This window comes from Cucumis melo, chromosome 5, assembly GCF_025177605.1.
Source record: "Cucumis melo cultivar AY chromosome 5, USDA_Cmelo_AY_1.0, whole genome shotgun sequence".
Taxonomy (NCBI): domain Eukaryota; kingdom Viridiplantae; phylum Streptophyta; class Magnoliopsida; order Cucurbitales; family Cucurbitaceae; genus Cucumis; species Cucumis melo.
In genome coordinates this window covers 12,548,198-12,567,793 of record NC_066861.1, presented here as the reverse complement: position 1 = coordinate 12,567,793, position 19,596 = coordinate 12,548,198, and the positions used below count along the sequence as shown (strand labels likewise).

General features: G+C 39.8%; 1 long non-coding RNA gene across 6 annotated transcripts in view; it reads left to right on the top strand.

Annotated features, from left to right (window-relative positions):
- LOC127149315 (uncharacterized) overlaps positions 1 to 17,511 on the top strand; it is an 84,649-nt gene extending 67,138 nt beyond the window's left edge. For 2 of the 6 annotated variants that reach the window (XR_007820760.1, XR_007820755.1), the window contains 5 exons: positions 14,835 to 14,884; positions 15,688 to 16,163; positions 16,270 to 16,340; positions 16,424 to 16,472; positions 17,268 to 17,511. This is a non-coding gene — a long non-coding RNA (uncharacterized LOC127149315). Of the gene's footprint in view, positions 1 to 14,834; positions 14,885 to 15,241; positions 15,411 to 15,687; positions 16,175 to 16,269; positions 16,341 to 16,423; positions 16,473 to 16,616; positions 16,681 to 17,267 lie in introns of all 6 variants that reach the window. The other 4 variants (XR_007820757.1, XR_007820758.1, XR_007820759.1 and 1 more) reach the window with 4 other exon arrangements.
- The last annotated feature ends 2,085 nt before the right edge of the window (positions 17,512 to 19,596 follow it).

Below are 19,596 nucleotides of genomic sequence, written 5' to 3'. Positions count from 1 at the left end.
TTCCAAGCCAAGTCGAACTCCCTATTCACTAAGCCATTTTCCTTCCACATCGTGTCCCGGTGAGTCTTGGTAAAGTCAATGTGAGGAATTTCTAATGTTTTCCATATTCCATGAGAGCCTAAATGTCGAATTAAAATGTTTAACTGATTGATTGGGTTATCCGTTGATCCTCTGAAGGTGTTGGGGAGGTGACGTTCGAGTTCAGAAATTTTACGGCAAGCGCAGTAGAAACCAACTCTCCTCTGCTTGGGTAAGTCGATAGTTGTTGCTTGGAGCGTTTTGTATTGTGCATTGTGGTGATGTCATTATTAAACCGTATAGTTGTGTTCAGGTGGATTCGTTTGGACGCGGACTTGAACGAGATTTTAGCTACATCTAAGGTAAGGGATTTCTTACTACTGGACCTCGGATCGAGGCTGGAAACGTAGTAGTCCATATGGGATTGAACGTTAGTAGTTATGTTGTTATATAGTTATATTGGTGGGCTACGTTGTGAATTGGTATAGTATGTCGATGGACTATAAAGTCTTAAGGTTATGTAAGTGGAAGTCTGTTGTCGGGATATTTGTTATGGAGTTATGTCGTGGAAGGACTAAAAGTCCGAGAATCTCTCGTGTACATTGAGTATACACCGTTGAACTGTACTATGAACTGATTATGATTGTCAGATATAATGTGGGCATTACGCATAGCGTAGATTACCTGGGGAATATACTAGAGTTTGAACTGAGTCGGAATATCGTCAGGTAACTGTACAAGGCGAAGATTTGACTGATTGACTGGATTTTAAATAAATGTCACAATGATGTGTGAATTTGATATGCATATAGCAACTGAAGAGATAGTTGTTTAAAGCTATACTGTCTGAGTGGCTAAGCCTATGACTGAATTGTTAGTTTGAACGTTATCTGAATGTGACTACTGTAGATGGTTTTGTATAGACTGTGGGGTAATGGTTAGCTTCATCTATGGGGAAGTGTACCTTACTGAAATGTGTACCCTTCGGGATCACTTGACTGATATGTGTATCCTTTGGGATCACTAGGTTGATATGTGTGTCCTTCGGGATCACTTGACTGATATGTGTATCCTTCGGGATCACTACACTGATATGTGTGTCCTTCGCTATCACTAGACTGATACGTGCGTCCTTCGGGATCACGAGACTGATGTGTGCGTTCTATAGAACCACTAGACTGTTTATGTAGGGTACCCCTGAATAGGAAGTTAACTGTTATTCCCTAACGGGCCCAGTAGTGGGTCCCTTGCTGGGTATATCTTATACTCACCCTTTTTCCTCTTTAACTTTTCAGGTAAGGGTACAGTAAGGGGCAGACCGACGAGGAAGAGAAAGGATGCGTGAAGACCATATGGACGCGTCTTATTTTCTTTATGCTTCCGCTGATGTATTTTGTTACTCGTTATTTTTCATTGTCAGATCGAGTCATGGTTAGAATATTTGGGCTGTGATTTTGTGTTTGATGATTTGAGCACTGTATTTTGGATCTCTCGTGAATGTGATTTAAAATAGGGCCCGAAACTGCTTTTGTGACATTTTAAAACGTTTTTAATGAATCGTAATTGGTCCTTTATGAGCTTGTGTGTTTTATGGTCGAGTCTTAGTATTGAGTAGTGACCTCAACTTAGTCCGGAAAGTTGGGTCATTACAGTTGGTATCAGAGCCTAAGTTTTACGTTCTGTAGACTGACTTATGATGTGAGTCTGTGTTTCTGTGTCCTTATGGCTAAAACGATCCTTGTCACTCGTCAGGTACGCTCTCATGAAATTATATGTATAACTCTATATGCATTACCTTACCTAAGTTAAACTGCGAAGTTAATTATCACATGAGACTAAAGGAATCATTAATGGTTGTTAGGAAAATGCCGCCAAGGAGAGGTGCATGCAGGAGTGGCCGACGAGGCCGAGGAAGGGGAGCGGGACGTGTTCAACCTGAGGTGCAGCCTGTAGCCCAAGCCACCGACCCAGCTGCGCCAGTTACTCATGCGAACCTCGCTGCTATAGAGTAGAGGTTCAAGGATTTGATTATGCAGATGCGGGAGCAGCAACAGCCTACCCCGCCAGCTCTTACTCCAGTTCCAGTTGTGCCCCAGGTCGTATCATATCAGTTGTCGGTAGAGGCCAAGCACTTGAGGGATTTCAGGAAGTATAACCCCACTACATTCGATGGGTCTTTGGAGGACCCCACCAAGGCTCAGATGTGGTTATCTTCTTTGGAGACTATATTTCGGTATATGAAGTGCCATGAGGATCAGAAAGTTCGGTGCACCGTTTTCATGTTGACAGACAGAGGTACTGCCTGGTAGGAGACGGCAAAGAGAATGCCAGGGGGTGACGTGGGTCAGATCACTTGGGGACAGTTCAAGGAGTGTTTCTATGCGAAATTCTTCTCTACTAGCTTGAGAGATGCTAAGCGGTAGGAGTTCCTGAACTTGGAGCAGGGCGACAGGAAAGTAGAGCAGTATGATGCGGAGTTTGACATGTTATCCCGCTTAGCTCTCGAGATGATAGTGCTCGAGACGGCCATAGCTGATAAGTTTGTTAGAGGCCTCAGGCTTGACACCAGGGTTTGGTTCGAGCTTTTCGACCCGCCAGTCATGCCAATGCACTGCGCATGGCAATGAATCTCAGTTTACAGGAAAGGGCTAACTCGTCCAAGGTTGCAGTCAGAGGTTCGACCTTAGGACAGAAAAGGAAGGCTGAGCAGCAGCCTATTTCAGTGCCACAGCGGAACTTCAGATCAGGTGGTGAGTTTTACCGTTTCCAACAAAAACCTTTTGAGGCAGGGGAAGCTGTCAGAGGAAGCCGTTGTGTACCACTTGCGGGAAGCACCATCTGGGCCGTTGTTTATTTGGGACTAGGATTTGCTTCAAGTGTAGGCAAGAGGGGCATACAGCTGATAGATGCTCAATGAGACTTACCTGGAATGCACAGAATCAGGGAGCAGGTGCTCCACATCAGGGTAAAGTCTTTGCTACCAATAAGATTGAGGCTGAGAGAGCAGGCACGATGGTGACAGATACGCTTCTAGTGTTGGGGCATTAGGCCCTAGTTTTGTTTTATTCGGGTTCGTCACATTCCTATATCTCTTATGCATTTGTGTTGCATGCCCGCTTAGAGGTAGAGCCCCTACACCATGTGTTATTAGTATCTACTCCTTCTGGGGAGTGTATTTTTTCGAAGGAATAGGTGAAAGGATGTCAGATTGAGATAACAAGTCATGTGATTGAAGTAACGTTGTTAGTCGTGGATATGCTCGACTTCGATGTTATTCTGGGTATGGATTGGCTAGCTGCTGACCATGCTAGCATAGATTGTTCCCGTAAGGAGGTAGCATTTAACCCTCCCTCGATGGCCAGTTTTAAATTTAAGGCAGAAGGATCAAGGTTGTTACCTAAGGTAATCTCAGCCATGAGGGCCAGCAAACTGCTTAGTCAGGGTACTTGGAGTATCTTAGCGAGCATGGTGGATACTAGAGAGGTTGATGTATCCCTGTCATTAGAACCAGTGGTAAGGGACTATCCGGATGTTTTTTCTGAAGAGCTTCCAGGGTTACCTCCTCATAGAGAGATTGAGTTTGCCATAGAGCTGGAGCCAGGTACGATTCCTATATCCAGAGCCCCATACAGAATGGCCCCAGCAGAATTGAAGGAACTGAAAGTGCAGCTACAGGAGTTGCTTGATAAAGGCTTCATTCGACCGAGTGTGTCACCTTTTGGTGCGGTAGTTTTATTTGTTAAGAAGAAGGATGGATCGATGCGCCTCTGCATTGACTATAGGGAGTTGAATAAGGTAACCGTTAAGAACAGATATCCCTTGCCCAAGATCGACGATCTATTTGACCAATTACAGGGAGCTACAGTGTTCTCTAAGATTGATCTTCGATCAGGATATCATCAGCTGAGGATTAAGGATGGTGATGTACCGAAGACAGCCTTTCGTTCCAGATACGGACACTATGGGTTTATTGCGATGTCTTTTGGTTTGACGAATGCTCCAGCAGTGTTTATGGACTTGATGAACAAAGTGTTTAGGGAGTTCCTAGACACTTTTGTGATCGTGTTTATTGATGATATTTTGATATATTCCAAGACAGAGGCCGAGCATGAGGAGCATTTACGTATAGTTCTGCAAACCCTTCGGGATAATAAATGATATGCAAAGTTCTCGAAATGTGAGTTTCGGTTGAAGTAGGTATCCTTTCTAGGCCATGTGCTTTATAAGGCTAGGGTTTCTGTGGATCCAGCTAAGATAGAGGCAGTCACCAGTTGGCCCCGACCTTCCACAGTCAGTGAGTTTCGTATCTTTCTAAGTTTAGCAAGTTATTACCGACGGTTTGTGGAGAACTTTTCTCGTATAGCTACTCCTCTGACTCAGTTGACCAGGACGGGAGCTTCTTTCGTTTGGAGCAAGGCTTGTGAGGACAGTTTCCAGAACCTTAAACAGAAGCTAGTTACTGCACTGGTTCTTACTGTACCTGATGGTTCCAGGAGTTTTGTGATTTACAGTGATGCTTCGAAGAAGGGTTTAGGTTGTGTATTGATGCAGCAAGGTAAGGTAGTCGCTTATGCTTCTCGTCAGTTGAAGAGTCATGAGCAGAATTACCCTACACATGATTTGGAATTGGCAACAATGGTTTTTGCACTGAAGATATGGAGGCATTAGTTGTATGGTGAAAAGATACAGATCTTTACGGATCATAAGATCTTGAAATACTTCTTTACTCAGAAGGAATTGAATATGAGACAGCGAAGATGACTTGAATTAGTGAAGGATTACGATTGCGAGATATTATATCATCCAGGTAAAGCGAATGTGGTAGCTGATGCTCTTAGTAGAAATGTATCACATTTAGCAGCACTTATTACCTGACAGGCCCCATTGCATCAAGATTTTGAGAGGGCTGAGATTGCATTGTGAGTAGAGGCATCACTATGCAGTTAACCCAATTGACGGTACAGCCGACTTTGTGGCAGAAGATCATTGATGCTCAAAGTAACGATCCTTATTTGGTTGAGGAGCGTGGCCTAGAAGGGGCAGAGCAAGCTGTTGAGTTCTCCATATCCTTTGATGGTGGACTTTTGTTTGAGAAACGCCTCTGTGTGCAGTCAGATAGTGCGGTTAAAACAGAATTATTATCTGAGGCTCACAGTTCCCCATTTTCTATGCACCCGAGTAGTACGAAGATGTATGAAGACCTGAACGGGTTTATTGGTGGCATAATATGAAGAGGGAGGTGGCAGAATTTGTTAGTAAATGCTTGGTGTGTCCGCAGGTTAAAGAACCAAGACAGAAACCAGCAGGTCTATTACAACCCTTGAGCGTACCGGAATGGAAGTGGGAAAATGTGTCCATGGATTTCATTACAGGACTGCCTAGAACTCTGAGGGGTTTTACAGTGATTTGGGTTGTGGTTGACACGCTTACCAAATCAGCACACTTCATTCCGGGTAAATCTACCTATACTGCTACTAAGTGGGCACAGTTGTACATGTCTGAGATAGTGAGACTTCATGGAGTGCTAGTGTCGATCGTTTCTGATAGAGATGCTCGGTTCACTTCCAAATTCTGGAAGGGTTTGCAGGCTGCTATGGGCACGAGGTTAGACTTTAGTACGACTTTTCACCCACAGACCGATGGTCAGACTGAGCGTCTGAACCAAGTTTTAGAGGATATGTTGCGAGTTTGTGCATTTGATGGAAATTTCTTATAATAACAGTTTTCGGGCTACCATTGGCATGGCACCATTTGAGGCCTTGTACGGAAAATTTTGTAGATCCCCTTTTTCCTGGGGTGAGGTGGGTGAACAGAGATTGATGGGTCCTGAGTTAGTTTAGTCTACTAACGAAGTGATACAAAAAATTAGATCACGTATGCATACCGCACAGAGTAGGCAGAAGAGTTATGCTGATGTGAGACAAAAAGATCTTGAGTTTTGACGTGGGGGACAAAGTGTTCTTGAAAGTAGCACCCATGAAAGGTGTCTTACGATTTGAACGGAGAGGAAAGCTGAGTCTTCGTTTTGTTGGCCCGTTTGAGATTCTGGAGTGGATTAGCCCTGTAGCGTATCGCTTGGCGTTGCCACCATCACTCTCGAAAGTTCATGATGTGTTCCATGTTTCTATGTTGAGGAAGAACGTGCCAGATCCATCCCATGTAGTGGATTACGAGCCACTAGAGATTGATGAAAACTTGAGCTATACAGAACAACCCGTTGAGGTGCTGGCTAGGGAGGTGAAAATGTCGAGGAATAGAGAAATTCCTTTGGTTAAAGTCTTATGGTGGAATCACCGGGTTGAAAAGGCTACATGGGAGCGAGAAGATGACATGAAGTCTCGTTATCCCGAATTGTTCGAGGAATAAAACTTTTGAGGACGAAAGTTCCTTAAGGAGGGAAGAATGTAACGCCCCAAATATTCAAGGTAAATTTTATCATTTTATGTTAATTTTCGGGAATTTAAAATTTTTTATGTTAATTTTCGGTTGGTTTTGAAGAGAAAAGAAAAATAAAAGGAACGGTATGAATTTGTTTTATATAATATAATATGGTATAAAATTAATATAATAATAATATAATATAAATTATATTATTTTTATTATTAATTATAATATTATTATTATTATTTTATTTTAAATATATAATATTTTTTGAAAAAAGGAACCCTAACCCGCACCCCCCCGCTCCTTCTTCTTATTCATCTTTTGTCTATTCACGAAGCCGACGCCGTCGCCCGTCTCTCCATCCATTTCTCTTTAGCACTCGTCCCGCCTCCATCCCCGTCTCCGACTTTGTCTCCGTCTCTGTAGCTATTCGCCTCGCAACGCCGCCGACCGCAGCCGTCCCTGTTCTCCAGTCGGGCCCTACCAGCCACCGACGAGATACCCGAATAAGTCATCCGACCATCCGCAGCCGACGCTCTCTCCCTCCCTCTTCATCTCCGCCACCTCCGACGCTTCGTCTCTCCTCATCCCGTGTACCTGACGCAGCCCAGAACAACCGAGGTGAGCTGCTCACTTCCGTCGTTGACGTCCCTCATTCAGTCGTTGTCGAGTAAAGCAAAGATGGCCACCCGTTCGCGCGTACGCCTGCTAGTTCAAGCAAGTCGAGCCGTACCCGAGCTGCGAATCCAAGCCGACCCGAGTCGCAAATCCAAACTCAGCCGAGCCGCGAGCAGCGAGCTAAGCCGAGTTGAGTTGAGCTGAGGACTGAGCTGATCTACAGCCGCGAGCTGATGACCGAGCCGAGCCGCGAGCTGCGAGCTGAGCCAAGTCGAATTGAGCCGAGTCGAGCAACCTTCCAAGCCAAGTCGAACTCCCTGTTCACTAAGCCATTTTCCTTCCACGACGTGTCCCAGTGAGTCTTGGTAAGGTCAATGTGAGGAATTTCTAATGTTTTCCATATTCCGTGAGAGCCTAAATGTCGGATTAAAATGTTGAACTGATTGATTGGGTTATTCGTTGATTCTATGAAGGTGTTGGGGAGGTGACATTCGAGTTCAGGAATTTTACGGCAAGCGCAGTAGAAACCAACTCTCCTCTGCTTGGGTATGTCGGTAGTTGTTGCTAGGAGCGTTTGGTACTGTGGATTGTGGTGATGTCATTGTTAAACCGTATGGTTGTGCTTAGGTGGATTCGTTTGGACGCGGACTTGAACGAGATTTTAGCTACATCTCAGGTAAGGGATTTCTTACTACTGGACCTCTGATGAGGCTGGAAACGTAGTAGTCCATATGGGATTGTACGTTAGTAACTGTATTGAGTGGCTTGACGCATGTTAAACTAATACATATCACTTATATGCTCTTGACTGATTAAAGGTAACGTGACCGTTAATTGTAGCTTATGTCCTATCATATGTAATGAATTGTTTACGGATAGACATCGATGCCCGGATGCTCTGTGTAATGTAGTTATGTTGGTGGGCTACGTTGTGAATTGGTATAGTATGTCGCTGAACTATAAAGTCTTAAGGTTATGTAAGTGGAAGTCTGTTGTCGGCATATTGGTTATGGAGTTATGTTGTGGAAGGACTAAAAGTCCGAGAATCTCTCGTGTACATTAAGTATACGCCGTTGAACTGTACTATGAATTGATTATGATTGTCTGATATAATGTGGGCATTACGCATAGCGTAGATTACCTGGGGGATATACTAGAGTTTGAACTGAGTCGGAATATCGTCAGATAACTTTACAAGGAGAAGATTTGACTGATTGACTGGATTTTAAATAAATGTCACAATGATGTGTGAATTGTATATGCATATAGCAACTAAGGAGATAGTTGTTTAAAACTATATTGTCTGACTGGCTAAGCCTATGACTGAACTGTTAGTTTGAACGTTATCTGAATGTGACTGTTGTAGATGGTTTTGTATAGGCTGTGGGGTAATGGTTAGCTTCATCTATGGGGCAGTGGACCTTACTGATATGTGTATCATTCGGGATCACTTGATTGATATGTGTATCCTTCGAGATCACTAGACGGATATGTGTGTCCTTCGGGATCACTTGACTGATATGTGTATCCTTCGGGATCACTAGACTGATATGTGTGTCCTTCGGGATCACTAGACTGATACGTGCATCCTTCGGGATCACGAGACTGATGTGTGCGTTCTACAGAACCATTAGACTGTTTATATAGGGCACCCCTAAATAGGAAGATAACTGTTATTCCTTAACGGGCCCAGTAGTGGGTCCCTTACTAGGTATATCATATACTCACCCCTTTTCCTCTTTATCTTTTCAGGTAAGGGTACAGCGAGGGGCAGACCAACGAGGGGCAAGAAGGATGTGTGAAGGCCATATGGACGCGTCTGGTTTTATTTATGCTTCCGCTGATGTATTTTGTTACTCGTTATTTTTCATTGTCAGATCGAGTCATGGTTAGAATATTTGGGTTGTGATTTTGTGTTTGATGATTTGAGCACTGTATTTTAGAACTCTCGTGTATGTGATTTAAAATAGGGCCCGAAACTGCTTTTGTGACATTTTAAAACGAACGAATCGTAACCGGTCCTTTATGAGCTTTTGTGTTTTCTGGTCGAGTCTTAGTACTGAGTAGTGACCTTAGCTTAGTCTGAAAAGTTGGGTCGTTACACCTAATTAGTGTAATTAGGGCTTTTTGTCTTAAGTGTGTTAACATCGAAATTAGTTTAGATGCATTTAGGATAAAATGTCGATCCTTAATTTCGCTGCGTTAGTATGCTATCCATCAGTATTATAATATAAAGTTTGTACTTTAATTAAACTTTATAATATAAATTTTGTTTTCGATATCATTCAATGAGAGACTAAAATATTTTAATAAGTTAAAATACTAATTTAATGTGACCAAGATTCTTATTAAATCTATAGGGAGGTTTAGGGGTATTTTAGGAAACTGCGTTACTAGAAAGTTTCCCTAAAAAGAGTGTTAATTTAATTGTAAGTTAGATATTAACATCCATTTACCAAAAATAATTATAACGAGGAAGTATGACAATTTTTGAAAACCCATAACAGAATGAAAGAGATATGAATGAAACTCTTTTATATTTTTATTTTTATTTCTTAAAGAAACTTTCTTCTGTTTTTGTTTAGTTTATTTTACATTTAATGTGAAAACATGTGCATGCTAAATATACTAATATTTCAACTCTAGAGCATTCTTGTTCCAAGGAAAGCAAGTAACGGAGGTTTCAGAGTGTTACAACTCTGGAGCATTCTTAGGTATGATTTTGTTAACGACTCCAGTGTCTAGAATTAAAGGGAGACCTACTTATATCAATGAACAAGGGCATAGCAAAATTACAAAACATTTATGGAATAATAATTTCAATTTAAAGAGAGTATAGATGTAAACTCACTTTGAGAAATAAAGACATGAGAAAAGCTTAAAAGAAGAGAAAAAAGTAACTTCATTAATCCTCTACTTGCAACCAGAACATCCCATCAAATGCAATAACTGGGAGAAAAATTACCTAGCTTTTCAGAAAAGTTTTTGAAGTGTTGAGACAACGCAATATGAAGAAATAAGAATGTTGGAGGCCAGGGATAAACAAGCGCCATCACAACAAAATAAAATGCTGGGGGCGAGGGATAAACAAGCAACTTCACAACAAAAGTGTGAAGGGCTAGGGATAAAAAGTGTCGCTGACAAAAGTGAGAACGTTGGAGTCCAGGGATAAACAAGCACCATCACAGGAAAATAAAACACTAGGGGCCATAAAAAACAAGCACCTCCACAGCAAAAGTGTCAAGGGTCAGGGATAAACGAATGCCACATGACAAAAGAAAGCTAGAAGCCATGGATAAACAAGTGCCATCACATCTAAAAATGACATAAACACTACAAAACGCAATTTCAAGCCATCAAAAGGCATATGTAAACATAAGTTATGCATGAGCATATTAATTAAACCATCACTTTCTTTTGTACTCCCAAAAGGCTAAAGTACAAAAGAACTCATAAGAGTCTTGAGTAATATTAGTTTATATATGCTTTTGAAAAAGGGTCCACCATAAATATGATATACGGATAGATACAACCCTTTAGAACAGTGAAAAGAGGTAAAAGCCCGATAAACAACATCTGAGAAAAATGCTACTTCTTCAATGCATAATACTTCTTCAGAACGTTTGCACTTAATGGGGTAGGCAAATCATTCCCATCCATGCTTGTTAGGATCAAAGCTCAACCAGAGAATGCCTCTTTTTATATGTATGGACCCTCATAATTAGGAGTCCACCTTCCTTTATGATCTTTTAAATATGGTAGGATCCTTTTTAAGACCAAATTTCGTTCCAAAAAACAATGTCGCTAAATCTTCCTATCATATGCACGAGTCATTTTCTTCTGATACAGCCGTCCTCTACACAATGCAGTCAACTATCTATCTTCTGTGAGATATAAGCTCTCATACCTCGTCTGTGTCCACTCAGCTTTTTTGAGCTCTACTTCTTTGACTATCCTAAGGGATGACAATTCGACCTCGATAGGTAAAACAACTTCAACACCATACACCAACGAGAATAGAGTTGTGCATATTTGATGTGCGAACTGACGTTCGATAACCATGTAATGCAAATGGTAACATCTTATTCCAATCTTTATACGTGACAATCATCTTCTCGATAATTTTTCTGATATTTTTCTTTTACCGCTCCACTGCTCCATTTGTCTTAAGGCAATATGGGGTAGAATTAGAATGCTTGATTTTGAACTGATCACATAAATCTTCCATTAACTTACTATTTAAATTCTTTACATTATTGGTGATTATACATTCAGGCAGGCCATACCAACATATAATACCTTTTCGTATGAATTTGACAACAGCTTGCTTAGTGACACTCTTGTACGATGCAACTTCAACCCATTTAGTAAAATAATCTATGGCTACCAAAATGAATCGATGACCATTAGATGCCTTCGGTTCAATTGGCTCAGTTACATCCATTCTCCACATAGAGAATGGCCACGGGACCGTTAATACATGTAGGGGCGAAGCTAAAGCATGGATTCTATCAACGTATATTTGACATTAATGAAATTTTCTTGCATACTTTATGCAATCTGATTCATAGTCAACCAATAAAAACCAACACGCAAAATTTGTCTTTCCATCATGTGTCGATTTATATGTGCTCCGCAAACTCCCTCGTGAACTTCTTCTAAAATAATGTTGGCTTCTGAAGCATCCATACATCTCATGCAATACTCTAATTCTTCACGCTTTTTAATTTTTATAGGCTGAATTTCCTCGTTGTTAGCCACATTAAACATGGCAGATAGAGTAGCCAATGCATTTGTTACTTGATTACTTTCACGTGGAACATGCTTGAATGTGATTGACTTGAAAGTTTGAGCAAAGTCTCGAATGTACTTGTTATAGGGAATCAATTTAGAGTCTCTTGTCTCCTATTCCCTATTGAGTAGATGTATTACTAAGAGAGAATCCCCATAAACTTGCAACTTCTTAATCCTCATGTCATAGACCATTTCTCATACTGCATTCTTCATATTCAGCCATGTTATTTATGCAATAAAAGTACAACTTACAGTTAGAGGATACAATTTTCCATAAGAAGATGTTAGAATATCCCATACAACATGTTTTCGACTCTGTTGAATTCATTAACATGATAAACTTGCTCATCTAGTATAAAAACTATTATACATGCAACACAACACAGCGGAACCTAGACTAATCATAAACATACATGAAGTGTAGCCCGCAAAGAACTGATTGTGCAGGTAAACCTGAAGACACCTTAACCAAAACATAACCCACAAAGGTTTATACAACCGCAACTCCTAAAACTTACCCAAACTATAGAGTATCTACATCATACAAAGACATATACATCATAACACAACAGACTCTATGCATAACTCTAACCACGTACTGGCAATCGATATTGGACTTGCAGCAGACTAAGGCAGTCTATCAGGCATCAGAAACTCGATCTCTACCTGTAAAGTGGGTAAAACTGTAACGCCCCGAATTTTCGAGGTAAATTTTATCATTTTGTGTGATTTTTTAGGAAATTTAAAATATTGGTGTAAATTCTTGATTTCCTTCGAAGAGGGTAGAAAAAAAGAAAAAGAAATTTAGGAATACGAATCTCTTTAAATTTAATATTTTGTAAATTGGTATAATAATAATATAATTATGATTTATTATTATCATTATTATTAATATTATTTATTATTATTATAATTTAATATTAATATAACTATGATTTAATATTAATAATAATAATATTTTTATTTAATATTATATGCATTATTTAATATTATTTTTATTATTCAATATTAATATTATTTTATATTAATATTAATTTTTATATATATATATATATATATATATATATATTTTAAAAAGAACCTTAGCCGCGCGCGCGACACCCCCTTCCCCAGCCGCTCCATCCTCTTCTTCTTCCTACATCGTCCGACAGCCGCCGTCTCCATCCTTTCTTCTCCATTCGTGTCTCCACCTCCGTCCGCGCGTCCTCGCCTGCCTTCACGAAGCCAACGCCACGCCATTCTTCTTCTTCTTCTCTTCAGCTTCTTCACTCGACGAACGCAGCCATCATCTGCGCGTTTGCGTCGTCTGCCGTCTTTGTAGCCGCACATCACCGACGAAATCCCCGAATCGGCGTCCATCCGTCTGCAGCCGACGTCTCTCTCTCTCTCTCTCTTCGTCTCTGCCACCACCGGCGGCTTCACCCTCCTCATCTCGTGTTCCCGACGCAGACAGAACACCGAGGGGAGCTGCTCTCTTCCGTCGTCGTTGTCGGGTGGAGAAAGGATTTGAACCCGAGCTGGGAATTGAAACCGACCCGAGAACCCGCTTCCAGTCCGACCCGTGATGCAAGCCGCAAATCCGAGTTGAGCCGAAGACTGAGCCAAGCCGCGAGCCGGGTCAAGCTGAAGACCGAGTCGAGCCGCGAGCCGAGTCACGCCGAGTTGAGCCGCGAGCCGAGCCGTGAGCCGAGCCAAGCCGAGGGTGAGTCGCGCCAAGCCGAGGGTGAAGAACCAGTTCAGATTCTCGATAGAAAGGAACAAGTTTTGAGAAACAAAACGATTCCACTCATAAAGGTTTTGTGGAGACATCATGGAGCGGAGGAGGCAACTTGGGAACCAGAATATCAGATGAAGACGAGATATCCGATACTTTTCAGTTAAGGATATTCTAAATTTCAAGGACGAAATTTTCTAAAGGGAAGGTAAGTTGTAAACCCGATATTTTCTTGGTTTAATTTCTTTAAATGTAGAAAGAAAAAAAGAAAAAGAAAATAGAAATTAAGTGTAAATATATATATATATATATATATATATATATATATATATTTATATATTAAATAATTTTATTAAATAAAGTAAAGAAAAGAAAGAAAATAAAGGATAAAAAGAAGAAAAGGAGAAGAAAATTTCATTTTTTCTTTTCTTCTTCTTCTTCTTTTCCCTTCACCGCCAAGATTTTTGAAGACATCCAACTTCCATTTTTTTTTCTTTTTCCTTCTTCAATTTTCAGAGAACTTCTAAGAGAGAGTTTGGAAAAAGAAGAGAAATTTTACTAGAATTTTGAGGTTGAAGAAGAGGAGGAGAACTCAAGCAAAGTGTATCCATGGCTGAATTTTAGTTCATTCTGCACATCACTGGTTTTTAATTGGGTTTGAACTCTTCAAAAGGAATTAAGAGGTGAGATTTACATTTACTGAAAGTTAACTCATTTTCAAACAAACTTTATGAAGAACGTTGGAGCAAATTCGGATATTGATTTGGTGCTTTTTGATGAAGAAAACAGGGCAGTTGGTTTTCACTCGAAATCAGGAGGTCTCTGGTTCTTCTTGTATTTCAGAGTGTATCGGTGGAATTAAAATCTCTATTTGGTATGGTTGGAAAGCTTACTCAATTTACTACAACTTTCATAAAGAAATTGTAAACCAAAAACGACTAAAAATTAGTTAAATTGTAGGGACAAGTTAAAGAGGTCGTGTGCGCGCGATTCAGGAAGTGGTTCTGTTTTGAGGGTTATATGTGTTTATGCACGGGGAATCAGATTTATATGTCTTCAGGTAAGTTTTAGAGGATCTCAAAATGAAGATTTTGATATAAAGAATACTCATTTTGGTTAAGTATTGAGAAAGTTATAGTCCTTTGAAGTTTATGTTAGAAATCTGGAAATTTTAGAGAATTGTTGAAATAGGATTTTATTTCTTAAGCTTTGTTTTCGTGAGCGTCATCTTTTGTGCGACATGTTATGTATATCTTTAGAAAACCAGAATGTTTAGAGTTTTAATACTCGGTTGGGTTGTTGGCAGGCCGAGAAGAATTAAACCGAGCTTATAGACCAATGATCTAGCCCAAGACTGTGAGTGACAAAACCAACTTTGAAATATTTTCCATAATTGTTATTATGATTGAATGCGATAAATGTTTATTTACGAAGCCATTAAAGGTATTTGAATTTCATGACTATTTTCAAGTATACATTTGGAGACTAGATTTCTTAAAGAAATTTATGCTAGCACGTAGATATTAAATGTTTGGAAAGTCTTTAAACCACAATATTTTAAGCAAAGCATGAATTAGTATGAAGTTTTGTTTTTAGAACTACAATTTTCCACGAAAGAGCTGAGTAAAGTTCGAGCTTTGTGTAAAATTATAAGCAGGCATGTTTTAATATTTTAAGATGATTTATGAAATTTTCATTAACTACATGACTAAGATCTTGAGCCTGAGGCTAGAGATTACCATGTGCACACTGGTTAGATTCCGTTGTTGATGTTGAGTGTACTCCGTAACAACGATGCTGTCGTGAGTGCTGGGCAGGCCCCACTATGACAAAGACGATGGGAGTGCTGGGCGGGCCTTACTACATCGTAGTTCTTGTAAAGGTTGTTGTACTAGGTGTACCCTACACAACGTAGATTCGTCATGTTAGTTAAAATGCTTCGATATACTTGATATGCCTTGCTAGATTTCAATGATGAACATGCTGAGTATTTAAGGAAGCTATTCTTACTACTACGCATTTACATTTACGACTTGTATAAACAGATTTATATGTGCAAAGTTTTCACGTGCTCTTATCTTTAAATTCATAGTTTCAAACTGAGTCACTCACTGAGCTTCATAGCTCACCCTTTCCAAAATGTTTTACCCATTTTCCAGGTATTGATCGACTTCCCGGTGCCTGATAGACGTCCTTAGTCTGCGGAAGCTTCATTATCGATTGCCAGCACGTGTTTTGAGTTGGGCATAGAGTCTGTTGTGTTGTGATGTATATACACCCTTGTATGTTATAGATACTCAACAGTTTGTATAAGCTTTAGGAGCTATAGTTGTGTAAATTTTGTTGGTTATATTTTGATTAAGGTGTCTTTAGGTTTACTCGTGAAATCGGTAAATTTTGAGGTACACTTCATGTATGTGTTTGACTAGCTGTGTTTGACTAGCCTAGGATCCGCTGTGTTTTGTGGCATGTACAATAGTTTATATACTAGATTGGCAAGTTCATCACATGAAAGTTTTAAGCAGAGTCGACAGATACAGGTACAGAAAAGCGTTGTTCGTCGGCTTCACGCCATCTTTCTATCTAAGGTAGCAGGTAGTCCGGGAGGGGGTGTGACACTCCACTTCAGGTCACGGTGAGTCTTCAGTAAGGATCATTTTGGTAATTTACCCAATGTTGCTATAACCCTTTCGAGTTTGAATATTAGAGTAAGATTGGGTCCTATCTTTCGTTCCTTGAAGGTGATAGGGGTTTGACGCTCAAGTTCACGGTCCCACGGCAAGTTCATTTGGGAATAACTCCCTTTACTTGGGTAAGCCGATGTTGTCGTTTCGAATGATTTAAAAAGGTGACTTATACTGGTGTCATCGTTTAAACCCTTGTGTTTTCGTTTAGGTGGATCTGTTGAGCGTGGACTCGATAGAGGGGCATAACCAAGTATCAGGTAAGGGTTTTCCTACTACTGGACCTCGGATCGAGGCTGAAAACGTAGTAATCCACAGGAGATTACACGTTAGTAACTGTACTAAATAAATGGATGTATGTTTGACTTTTAAGTATCGTTGCTATGCTCTTGTCCGATGTGAAGGTAACGTGACCGCTAGTTGTAGCTTGTGTGCCATCGGCAGTAAGGAGTTGGTCGTGGAAGGACGGTGAGTCCGATTTTGATTGACTAGTTGACTGGATCTAGGGATATCACAATGGTGTGTGAATTGGAAACGCATATAGCAACTGAGGATGTAGTTGTTTAAACCTATACTATCTGACTGGTGAAGCCTATGGCGAAATTGTAATATGAATGTTGTTGGGGTACGACTGTTGTAGACGGTTTAGTATGGACTGAGGGGTAACGGTTAGCCTCATCTATGGGGTAGTGTACCTTACGGATAGGTGTATCCTTCGGGATCACTAGACTGATACGTGCATCCTTCGGGATCACTAGACTGATACGTGCATCCTTCGAAAGCACTAGACTGATACGTGCATCCTTCGGGAGCACTAGACTGATATGTGCATCCCTCGGGATCACTAGACTGATAGGTGTATCTTTCGGGATCACTAGATTGATACGTGCATCCTTCGGGATCACGAGACTGATGTGTGCGTTCTACGAAACCACTAGACTGTTATGTAGGGTACCCCTGAATATGAAGTTAACTGTTGTTCCCTAACGGGCCCAGTAGTGGGTCCCTTACTGGATATATTTTATACTCACCCTTTCTCTTCTTTAACTTTTCAGGTAAGGGTACAGCGAGGGGCAGACCGACGAGGGGCAAGAAGGATGCGTGAAGGCCATATGGATGCGTCTGGTTTTCTTTATGCTTCCGCTGATGTATTTTGTTAGAATATCTGGTTTTGTGATTGTGAGTTTGATGACTTGAGTATTGTATTTGAAACTCTCGTGACTGTGATTTAGAATACTCAGTATGTACATCATCGAAATCTTGCAAGGCATATCAAGTATATCAAAATATTTTAACCAACACGACAAATCTACGTGGTGTAGCGCATGCCAAGTACAACCAACGTTTACAAGCTCTACGATGTAGTAGGGCCTGCCCAGTACTCACGATAGCATCGTTGTCACGGAGTACACTCAACGTCAACAACGAAACGTAACCTACGTGCACATGGTACCACATAGCTTCGGGTTCAGATACCTCAGTCATGTAGTTAATGGAAATATCATAAGACATATGAAAACATTAAAACATGCATGCTATCTTTATCTCTTGTAAAGCTTGAGCTTACTTAGATTTTTCGTGAAAAGTTGTAGTTCTTAAAACAAAACTTGGTAACTCATGCTTTGATTGAAACGCAGTGGTTCAAATACTTTCCAGACATTTGTTAATCACGTATTAGCATAAGTTTTCATTAAGAAGCCTAGTCTTGAAACACATACTTGAAAATAATTATGGAATTCAAATGATTTTCATAGCTTCATAATTAAACATATACAGCAGTCAATCATAAAAAATAATTAGGAAGAAATATTTTCAAAACTAGTTTTGTCACTCACAGTCTTAGATTAGTTTCCCTCGTGTGTAAATTCGACCTATTTTGTCTTAGCCTGTCAAACAACCGGACCGAGTATTAGAATCCTAAATATTGTGATCTTCAAATTTTATTCCACACATTTCTCAAAATTCCGAGTATTAGACTAAGGATAACGCTTAAGAATTCCAACTTTAAGAAATAAAACCATATTCCACACATTTCTCAAAATTTTCCAGATTCGCAGCACGACATTAAAATGATCATAACTCTTGCAATACTTAACCAAAATGAGAGTTATTTATGTCAAACTCTTCATTTTGAGGTCCTCTATAACTTACCTCAAGATATGTAATTCTGATTCCCTATGTATAATCTCAGACATCCCTCGAAATAGAACCGCTCCAACAATCGTGTACACCACGACCCCTTTAACTTGTCCCTAAAATTTTACTTATTTTTAGTCATTTTTGGTTCACGAGTTCAGCAATAAAGTTGTAGGAAATAGAACAAGCTTTCAAACCATACCAAATAGAGATCTTAACTCCACTGGTACACCCTGAAATACTAAAAAAACCTGAGATATCCTGATTTTGTGTGAAAACAATCTGCCCTGTCTTCTCTGTCAAAATTCACCCAATGAACATTAGAATTTGCTCAAGCTTTCTTCATAATTTTTTTTTTGAAAATGAATTGGCGTTTAGTAAATTTAAACCTCACCTCTTAATTATATTTGTATAGCTCGAAATCAATAAAAAAAACAAGAGATGTCTTGCGAACTCCTTGTCTTCTTTAACATACATCTTTTGAACTTCTTCTTCTTCCTTTCTCAGCCTTCTACCCTTTGAAACCCCTCTGAAATTTGGTGAAGAAATGATAAAAAAAAATGGTGAAGAATGGAATGAGGGAAACTTGGCGGTGGTGGGAAATAGAAGATGAAAAAGAGAAAAAGAATTTCTCATTTATAACTTTCCTTTTCTTTTTTTTTTTCTTTTTATAAAAACCATTGAATTTATAAAAAAGAATTATATTCTTAATGTCCAATTTCTTTTATTCCTTTCTTTTTATATCGGGTTTACATCTTTGGTAAGTTGCCCATGCATTTTTAGATTGGAAGGCATGACTTTATAACAAAAATTTCATCATAAGGTGATAAACATTGTCTTTTCTCAATCTTCTGGAGGCATCTTGATCTGATTGTACATTGAGAATCCATCCATAAATGAAAAAGTAGAATATCCAGCTGTATTATCTACTGGTACGTGAATGTAAGAAAGTGAAAAATTGTCTTTTGAACTCAATTGTTTTGTACCCACTCTATTTGAACAGCTTTAAAAACTCGCGTGCTTCCACTTTAAAGACAAGTTTAGGAGCAATCTATTTTTTCATAGAGTAGTTTTCTCGGGAAAGAACTTGCTTAAATCATTCAAGTCATTTTCACTTTCTACCTAAATGGCTTTGCCCTTGCGTTGTCACACTTCGTTTTCTTTTGATATGCTTTTTAAGTTTTATGGTGCATAGCATCTTCCGATATGAGTCATCCCTCATACTATTACAGAGGCAACATTAAATGT